Source organism: Leptinotarsa decemlineata, unplaced genomic scaffold (genome assembly GCF_025532065.1).
Source record: "Leptinotarsa decemlineata unplaced genomic scaffold, Ldec_3_MD MMD2_P_RNA_scaffold_9, whole genome shotgun sequence".
In the NCBI taxonomy this organism is placed as follows: domain Eukaryota; kingdom Metazoa; phylum Arthropoda; class Insecta; order Coleoptera; family Chrysomelidae; genus Leptinotarsa; species Leptinotarsa decemlineata.
In genome coordinates, this window is record NW_027412536.1 from 14,017,892 (window position 1) to 14,027,961 (window position 10,070).

General features: G+C 36.0%; 1 long non-coding RNA gene across 1 annotated transcript; it reads right to left on the bottom strand.

The window, feature by feature from the left end:
* Positions 1-8,150: 8,150 nt before the first annotated feature.
* LOC141480633 (uncharacterized) lies at positions 8,151-9,512 on the bottom strand. The gene is made up of 3 exons (XR_012464458.1): positions 9,074-9,512; positions 8,862-9,015; positions 8,151-8,792 (listed from the first exon to the last, which is right to left on the bottom strand). It is a non-coding gene; the product is annotated as an uncharacterized lncRNA (long non-coding RNA).
* Between the last annotated feature and the right edge of the window lie 558 nt (positions 9,513-10,070).

Genomic DNA, 10,070 nt, shown 5'->3' on the forward strand with positions numbered 1-10,070 from the left:
AGGCTTGCTGCGTGGTATCTTTGTTGCTTTGCAGAGCATATAATTTGTACCTTCGCCGGTCTTTAAGGTTTGGTAGAGTTCCACTCGCACCATTGAACCTGAAATAAAATCCGTCCTAAAATTAATTTATTTTGCTACACTTATTCGGTGAGGTTTATTATGGGTTATGTTATAGGTTAAGTTCAATGTCAGTGGATTTATCTATAATTTGTTTTCTTCAATCTCTTCATGAACCAAACGTTGGTTAAAACAATGCTTTCAATTGCTACAAGATTTTTCAAATGCTATTTTTCATAAAAAAACGATTGACTGCGAAACCACAAAATCAAATAAAAATCTTTGACGTTGCTTCACTCAGATAGAAATCAAACGTATAGAAATGAATAATTTTTTTTGTGAGTAATTCTTTGGAGCAAAGAGATAGTTATAGAAAATACGTTTTATTGGTGGGTTCGACAAAAATTTACTAAAATGAACAATCAAACTCAAATTCATTTCACTGCTATATTGACGATACAACACAGACACTTTGACTGAAATTTCAGACCAATACTCTAATGTCTATCTATTAGATCACTTCGTACCGCACTTTCAACTAGACTTACCCTGTCTGTCTGTTGGAGTGTTTATATATCGGAATAGAAGTCTCTGGAAGCCGATAGGAATCTTCTCGAAGCGACGCGACACCCATAACGATCGATAAACGCAAACTGAGTTGAGCGTAACCTTGTATGTAATAGAATTAACCGATGCTTGATGAAAATCCATAGATGTTACCCTCACAATTTCAAATGGGAAGGAGGGTCAAGTGGCACAATATTTTGATTGGCGTTCAAGTCTGCTTCCAATGGTACGCTGACTTATTATTTTTTGATGAGTATTTTCCGAAAAATAGCGTTCTGAACTAACATAAGTAATTATTAGTACTCCTATACTGAGATGCATGGTTTGACCAGAACTGGTAAAAATATTAGGTGGTTCCGTTCCAACCCAAATTAACATAAAAAAGTAGTCTAATAGTAAAACGTAGATGGCAGTTAAGTTGTGTTTAGTAAATGCTGAATTTTTAATTTTCATCGCAGAAAGTGTACAGATAACCGTTCTTTTTTGCTACCTTTGCTGTAAAAATTTCTGTTTTCAGGCAAAAAATTGGTAGTATTGTGCATACAATTGTACCTGTTGGGCTGTTTAGTGATTACTTTAATGAGTGTATGAAAGTGTGAAAATAGTTTACATTCTTCAAAACAGAACTGAAATGATTGTAATTTATGGAGAAGTTGGAAAGTGCGCACCAAGGACGGCATGTATTTTTAACGAGAGACAATCAAATTGTAATGTAAGTCACCGGGGTATGTGCTTGATTTGGTGAATAAGTTTTACGAAACTGGTTCAGTGACAAATAAAAATCCCAGAGTACTAAATGAAGCAGCTCAAATTGAAGTTTTGGGAACATTTGCTGCAGAGACCACGAGCTCCTTACTCAGTATCAGAACCGACGGAAATGTCACGCGAGACTGTAAGAAAAATATTGAAAATGCATAACTTTCGTCCTTATGAAGTGCAAATTCTTCAAGAATTACAGCAGCATGCCAGTCAATTCCTAGTGAAGCTTTCCGTAATGTTAGAGGGGAGTTCGAAGACAGACTTTATCACTGTTTAGAGAAAAATGGACGATATATTCGAACAGTTTATGAGATAAGCATAAGTAGATTTTGTTTGAAATGTCTTTCACGCAAATTAAATTTTATTTAGTTTAAAGACAATAACTGACAAATTTAAAATTCCATTTATTCATGACATTCATCCCACAGAAAAAGCAAATTATAATTAAATGTGTAAGTTTAGAACGCTATTTTTCGGAAACTGCTCATTAAAAAATAAAACGTCAGGATATCATTGGAAGCAGAATCAAACGCCTATCAAAATAATGTGCCCTCTTGACTATAAAATTGACCAATTTTTCGATTCCTCATGTTATTTACTGAAAGGAAGATATTGAGGGTGGGAAATTTTCAAATTGACACCCTGTATCATATCGTATAACGTTCCTATGAATAATATCTGATTCATTGTGTATAAAAAGTGACTTTCGTATGATTCAATGTTCATATGAAATTATTTGTCTTGAAAGTATATTTTCTTTCGTGTAATTAAATGTTCATGTGATATACAGTACGATGCAAATGTATGGAATAAATTCGATATTCACAAAAGGAGCGTCTTTCGGAAGAAATCCAAAAACAGGTCAACTTTAATTTTTGACGGCCCATCTCATGATATTCATATGAAAGACGTTTCGTCACCAGTGTTGGCGTGATGACGTAATCGACAATTTTTTTAAATGCAAACAGGGGTCATGTGGCACCCCATTCAAAAGGTCTACTAGTCGTCTATTCAACGGTATAATGGTTTCAATATGTATTAATACAGGGTCAACCGAAATTATGTATTCAGAAGACTGGAATTACAAATAATAGTAATTCGTTGAACCAAATAATGCTATGCACCGCCACTGAGAATAAAGTATCGTACTGTCTTCTATTGTTTTTGTTGATTAGAAAAAAGAAATGGTGATAAAAGTCCTACACTCTACTTGAGATTAGTCAATGTCATTGAAGTGAAGTATCATTGAAGCGGTTGACATTATTTCTAGAAAAATATTTAAATCACTTATAATTTGGCAATGAAAGTAACAGAAACCCAAAGAATCGAAATTTTAATTATGATTGGCTGTGGAGATAAAGTAAGGACTCAGGCAGAAGTTCGTGATTTATTCAATGCGAAATACCCCAACCGAGAACCCGTTTCTCAATCAACAATAAGTAAAATTGAGAAAAAGTTTCGAGAAACGGGCCATGTTGAAGATCTCCCTAAAAGTGGTAGAAAATCAATTTCAGAAGTCCAAAAACTTGATGTGGTACTTGCGTTCCAAGAAAACCCCCATACCAGCACGAGGCAAGTTGCACTGGATAATAATTTACACCAATCGACTGTTGTTAGAGTGTTGAAAAAAGAAAAGTGGCATCCGTATGAAGTTCAGCTGGTCCAAGAACTGTTAGAAGATGACTTTGACAGAAGAGTCGAATTTTGCGAAATCATGATGGAGCGCTCGCACAGAGATCGGAGTTTCATACAAAATATAATATTTTCAGATGAAGCTACTTTTATGCTCAACGGTCACGTAAACTGTCAGACTTATCGATACTGGGCAAGAGAAAATCCACATTGGATGGAGGAGCATAGCACACAATATCAATATCCACAAAAAGTGAATGTTTGGGCCGGAATTTTGAACAACCAGATAATAGGACCATACTTTTTTGAGGAAAGCGTAACTGGTGCTCGGTATCTACACTTTCTTCAAGATTATCTGATGCCACAACTGAATCAGCTATTTCCAAATAGAAATGATTTGTGGTTCCAGCAGGATGGGGCGCCCCCACACTACGCCGTTGATGTACGAACCTACCTGGATACTGTTATCCGAGGAAAGTCGATAGGAAGAAGAGGGCCGATCGAATGGCCACCAAGGTATCCGGATTTGACCCCGTTAGACTTTTTTATGGGGATACTTGAAGGGTAAAGTTTACCAAAATCGACCAAATGATTTAGAAGAGTTGAAGGAACGCATCAGAGCGGAGATTGCACACATAACCCCCGAAGTTCTCGGAAACGTTAGAAATGAATTCAGTGCCCGGCTTTCACATTGCATCATAGCTGAAGGTCATCAATTTGAACATTTATTATAATTTTATTGTACTTCAATAAATAACATGTTTTGGTTCATCTTGTATAAATGAATATTGGCATGGTTATACCGTTGAATAGATGATTAGTAGACCTTTTGAATGAGGTGCCACATGACCCCTGTTTGCATTAAAAAAAATTGTCGATTACGTCATCACGCCAACACCGGTGACGAAACGTCTTTCATATGAATATCATGAGATGGGCCGTCAAAAATTAAAGTTGACCTGTTTTTGGATTTCTTCCGAAAGACGCTCATTTTGTAAATATCGAATTTATTCCATACATTTGCATCGTACTGTATAGTAGTTATCTCGGGATACTTTTTTTCTTCCAGTTTGTATTTGAAAGTAATTTCTATATATGACCTACACATCATTGTGAAAAGTTTATTTTGAACTTAATTGATTTTTTTCCTTTCCTCATAATTTTTATTTATGTATCGATGTTGTTTGAGAAATAGTTATAGAACGTCAACATACATAATCTCTCTTTGTAGTATAACAAAACGTTGTACGTGACAAAGTTAGTAGATATGTAAAAACGTCCTTACTAATCATTTATGATAGGTAAATATCTTCAGAAATTGGATATCCATCAAAGAATTTTTCCATTATTGAATCTTCGGCCATTTTATCTAATTTATTCAGATATGAAAATAATAATGGATTGAAATACAAAAAGAATCCCACGATTCACTATAGAATCTTGATATTAATGAAATAACAAAAAATATAGCTTTTTGTATACTTTTATACGGATCCATTCAATACAACGGTTTCAGAGAATTATTCCTTTATATAAATTCAAATATTATCTCTTGAGACACGAAGACTTCATTCCCAAGTTTTTAGGCACATTCCGTCAATCAACGCAATGAAAGCAATGACACAGCATCCGCAAGACGATATGAAATCGAAGAATACCTATCGAGGAGTTCCAGTTTTTTTTTTAATTCTGGGAACAATGCTCAACAACGACTCTTCAAAAAAAAAATGTGACCAATTGGAAATTCCGAATGATAATCAATCAGAGTGCAGGACCGACTCCACACAAAGTAAGTGTAACTGACATCTGCATGAAGTGAAGTGAATTGCTATGATCCAGTCGCTGAGGGGTCTTTCTAAACAATCTAATATCAAAAACACATTTGCAGAATTTTGTCAGTTTCACCACTTATACCTCAAGAACTGGTGATGGATCGATTTTCTTGGGATAGTAGAATAACTATCACCTGATAAATTTGAAAAAGTAGAAAAAAATTGAAGATGTGTGATGTGATGGAAGTGACCGATACTTGTTGAAAATCCATACCCCATTCAAGTATCACTTTATTGTGAAATTTTCACTGGACATTTTACATAACCGCAACATGAGTTTTGCTATACAATAGCCTCCTCAAGCTTTCATATACTTTAGTAAGGAAACGGTTGAGGAAGCTATTGTATAACGTCATAAGACAATTTAGGTTTTGCACCCATGAATAATTGTTGTCATTATAGAAGCAATGTCGGCAATATACATCATACTGTTATTTACAATGCCGCGAACGAAAATATTGAATCTTTCATACCGATGTCATATTGAACTTAGACTGCTGAATATTGTTAATCAATCCACTGCAGATGAAAAAATTGCTCGAGAGGAGGGCCGTGTTTAGTGTTGTCAGAAGCCAATGTGGCCTTACGGACGGGGTCACCGAACTCTTTGTCAATGGCAGAAATAAGTAGGGTGAGAGGAACTAAAACCCCTCAAGAGCCTTTGCAAAACGTCCCTCCGTGGACCTGCCTACCCAAGCTAAGGTGTAAGAAATCGTGCCACAGCTGAATGGCTGCAGGGTGATATGCGGTCACGAACGATCCCCTTGGGAAACTGGGCGAAACCTCATTGTAATCAGCCTACCTCTGGTAATGCGGGGCTCTGCCAGAGGTGACCAACTCTTCCCTTGCTACTCGTGAGAACACACTTGAATGAAACAAACAAAAACAGAAACAACAAAAACAAAAACCGATCCTGAGGGTGGACAGATGTGCCCACCTCAATCTAAGGCGGTGGCTGCGGACAAACAGAAATGTCCACCCCAATCTACTGCTTGGAATGAGGCTGGACATAGCAGATCACCTCTAACAGCAAGGGCACTTTCTGCGGCGGTCGCCAAGAGCTCCGCCTTGAATAAAGGCAAGGAACCGGCTGCCCCTGCAGGAAAGCTCCCTCACTTGTGCACCTCCACGGAGGGAACCCTAAGAAGGTTGAAGAAGCCGCGCAACGACAGTAATATCCCTGCACCTTCCAAAACCTTCGCGGAGACCACCGTGAGACACCTCAAGGTTGCCAAAGAGAGTGTGTGTTCGGCGAGTCTTGACCTAGCCAATATAAAGGAGATGTCTCCTAGTGGCCTGTCCAGCTTCCTGGAAAGGACAGGATGAAGGATGACCTTGGAGGACAACTCCTCGGGAGGATGTACAATGGGTCACGTGTGGCCTAAGTGCTGTGAGTCTACACTCACCCTCCCTACTCTACAGATACTAGATACCCCTTTCAATATAAATAAAAAGTTGATTTAACTCAGCTTAATGATTTTAAGGTGGTACAAAGTTCACCAGGTCAGCTAGTCATAACATTAAAATAACTAAAGAAGTGCAATGAAGCTACAATTAGTGGCTGCGAAAAGTCAAGAATAGGTTATTGGGAATAAATTCAAGTTTAGTGTTGCACTGAACATAAAATTCATTGAACAGACAAACAATAATGTTGTTGCACTGATCGCTCTGAATCTATTTCTATCCAGAAAGTTAGATATATTTCAACAATCTTTGAAGCTGAAAACATTGAAAGCTTGGAAATTATATCATTTTTGGAATGTAATTCAGATATAACACGAATGCCCTGAGGTTACTTTATTATAAATGAAAATAAATCAATATATTCTTTTGCACCATTGGTGGCCCTAGTAAGAAAAATGCTCATTACCATCTCGAAACAAACAAGCCTAATAATCTAGTCCTAACTGACACACAAGTCAAAACATCTGATATACGACGCACATGCTTTACCATAAATAAACGCTTCAGAGAAATGTGCGAAAAAATGTGCCAGAGGAGCTTGTTTTAACTCCAAAAGTGATATCCCATTCTAACGAAGGTAGAGATATATAAATGTTCCGTATAATGTTATTCGCAACAAAAATTACTTTTATTACTGTATACATACACTTAAGAGAAATATTCATCGGTCAAAGGTGCCGTGGGAGTTTTTGATGTTCGCTACTCAACTTGTCACAAATTTTCAAAGAAGATGAAAGAAGCAGCCACCAAGCGAAAAAATTTGCCATCACCTTAGCAACCTTGCTCAAAGCTTTCTGAAAATTTGTTCAATAAATCAAAGTGTAAACCTTCATAGGTGCAATGCGTGACACTAAAACATTATAAATTATTGAGCACGCACGATATCAGAACGTCCCTTCAACAAGCTTATAAAAATTACATTATAAACACTTACATTCCAGGATGAATCTTTTATAAACTAAATATTGTCATGAGGAATGCAGAACTCCTTGTCAGCAGGAAAACACATACCTGCTGGTGGTAGAGTAGACACTGAAAGGTTTCCATCTTCAGTAGATCTGCTATTGTTGAAGAGTGATTGCCAGCGTGAAATAATACTTGTATTATCAAAATATACGTTAGTGTTTCTTTTCAAAGTTTCTCGGATCAACGGATTCTATCTCCATGCATCTTGCTACATTAAACATTGTTTGATTGGAACTTTCTATTACTTCATTTTGTTACGACGTCCCGCATTAGTTTACTAATGAAGTCAGTCGAGTCCTAGACTCAGAGTTTTTAGCTTGAATTTGTCCTCCACTGACAAAGGATTTCTTCGAAATCAGTCTGTCGGTGATCAGTCGATTAAATCTTGCATCTGCAAGTACTTCCTTTATGAGTATTAGCCGAAGAAGTAGTTAATTTCTTGCAGGTATTTGCCAGATATACTGTTTAAAAACGCAATTAACACCAAAACAGTGACTTTTAGAATTATTGTATATTTTTCTGTCTCTGAAAGATAGGCAAATCTGTTTAAATCTGTTTAAGTCTCTTTTTACGTTAACCAGCTGTCACACCCCTACGATCGACAACACTTAGAAGTCGAAACTTGTGCGAGCTAAGGATTAGCGAGGTCTTATCTCTTAACCTGTGATTCCTAACACGTGCTTCCCAACCTAACAAATACATTAGATCATTTTGGTTTCTTTAAGAAAAAAACACAAGCACTACAGAAAAATCCTTAAGGCGCTCTAAGAGATTTAATTCATTTGAAAAACGTTCTCAGGAAGTTTATTCCACATAAACACAGTTTTCTAGATGATAGAGATCTCAAATTCATCGAAGCAGAAAGCGCAATGGGGATGATTACGGGAAACTCATCCGGCAGAGTGCGCTGAGTGTTTGTCACATTGGTCATAAGCTGTCAAAGTTTCCACCGTTATTTATTGATTTATTTGGAAGTTTCTTATTTGAATTTCTTGCAATTCAAGATGTATTCTACATGGCGTATCGCTCAGTTGAAGAAGGAGTTGCAGATGAGAGGTGCAACCCTAGGAGGGAAGGAAGCTGATCTAGTGGAAAGGTTCATAATTTGGCATATTTGAACAACTGTCTCATTATAAAGACAGTTTTTTGCATCCAATTTGCTCCCAAGAAATATATTAATGAAAAAAAAACACATATTTTGTGTTTTTTTCACTAATAATCAATGAACATTATTCTAACCTCAAAAACATGCAAGTTTCAAGGTTCAATTTTGTTTTCAGATTAGAGGCTTATGATAGACATTTTAATTTCGAGAATATCCCTCAAGAGAGACCTGTATAATAAAGAACAGTTTTTTTTTGTTCATTAGAAATTAATCATTGGAAAATAATCTGAATAAAGTTGGTGTTTGTGTGGACTGGCTGATTAGGTGGCTTTCCTTATCAGGATTATCTTCCTCGGGGTGGAAAGTAACTTCTGAGGCAATTTCTTGTTGGAGATCTAGATAATTTATATCTGAAAATCAAATGGAATATAATGGTGGTTGAGCAGTCAATATAATAAATTTATTTATTGGATACTTACTATTGAGAGGAAGCTGGTTATCTTTATCTTCAAACTACTAGCTGGCTTCAAATCACGTTTAGCATTCCTTTTTTCTAATCTCAACATCCGTGGATTGATAGAATTATGGAAGGTACAGCTGATTTTTCAAAAAAATTTCTTTGGAGTGAAAATCCTATAAAATTTTATAAAATTATTATCACATATAAGTAAGTAGAATGAATGCTACTTACCAGTTGTCTTTGAAGTAGTCTCAAAATCAGAATCTTTGAAATGTTCACCACATAACCTAGAATGATCATTACATTTGAACTTTACTATCCTCAAAGATTTTTCCCATTTTCTTCTCATAACAGTATCTTCAAACTTATAAACTCGCATTTCTTTGCACCCGAAAGAAGCACAACGACCCATTTCTCTGAATAAAAACGAAAAATCACAAATGTTCCCATATAACCAATGTATCTTTTGATGACAAACACTATGTACAACAAATTGACAGTTTGCTTCCCCATTGTTTGTCCTGACACTGCTATATCCTCTGTCAAATTTTGATATCGAGAACATTTTATAAGAGTTGCAATGCTTTATTGAGCTGGAATAGGTGAGATACATATATCTGCATTACGCTGCGACGGTTTTTTATCAAGATAAAAGTGCCGGACTCCAGAAGAAAAAAATTCCTTGCATCACTTGTAAATAGTAACTCTTCATTTTGAATTTTAATTCACATAATGGTTTCAATGTAATGTTTGTTTTTTCCAAATATCATTACTTTTGACTTGAGTGCGTTGATTTTCAACGTATGCGCATGTGATACTTCTACTAATCGGTTTATATCTTCAGATATAACTTTTTGAGCCTCAAACCAGTCTTCTGGAGCAAATGGAGCAAAATGGAATAGAACTTCAATTTTTTAATTTTCCAAAAGATAGGGGTATAGAAAACCGCCTAAAATTTCCATAGCCATTAACGATAAACCTAAAAAAAGATATACTTTCACAACGCTTGCATTCTTCGAAAGTTGTTCCTTCTGTAATCTACAACAAGATATAATAGAAGCTATATTATAAAAAAAACAAAGTGAATTAAACGTAACACACGAACCTCAAGAATGTTGCAGAGGCTTGACTAATACAATCAAATCCATTTATCAAAAGGTAAAAATCTCCAATCCAACAAGTGAAATATATTTCGTTTCATGCAAATCCACCATCCAACATAGCTGTA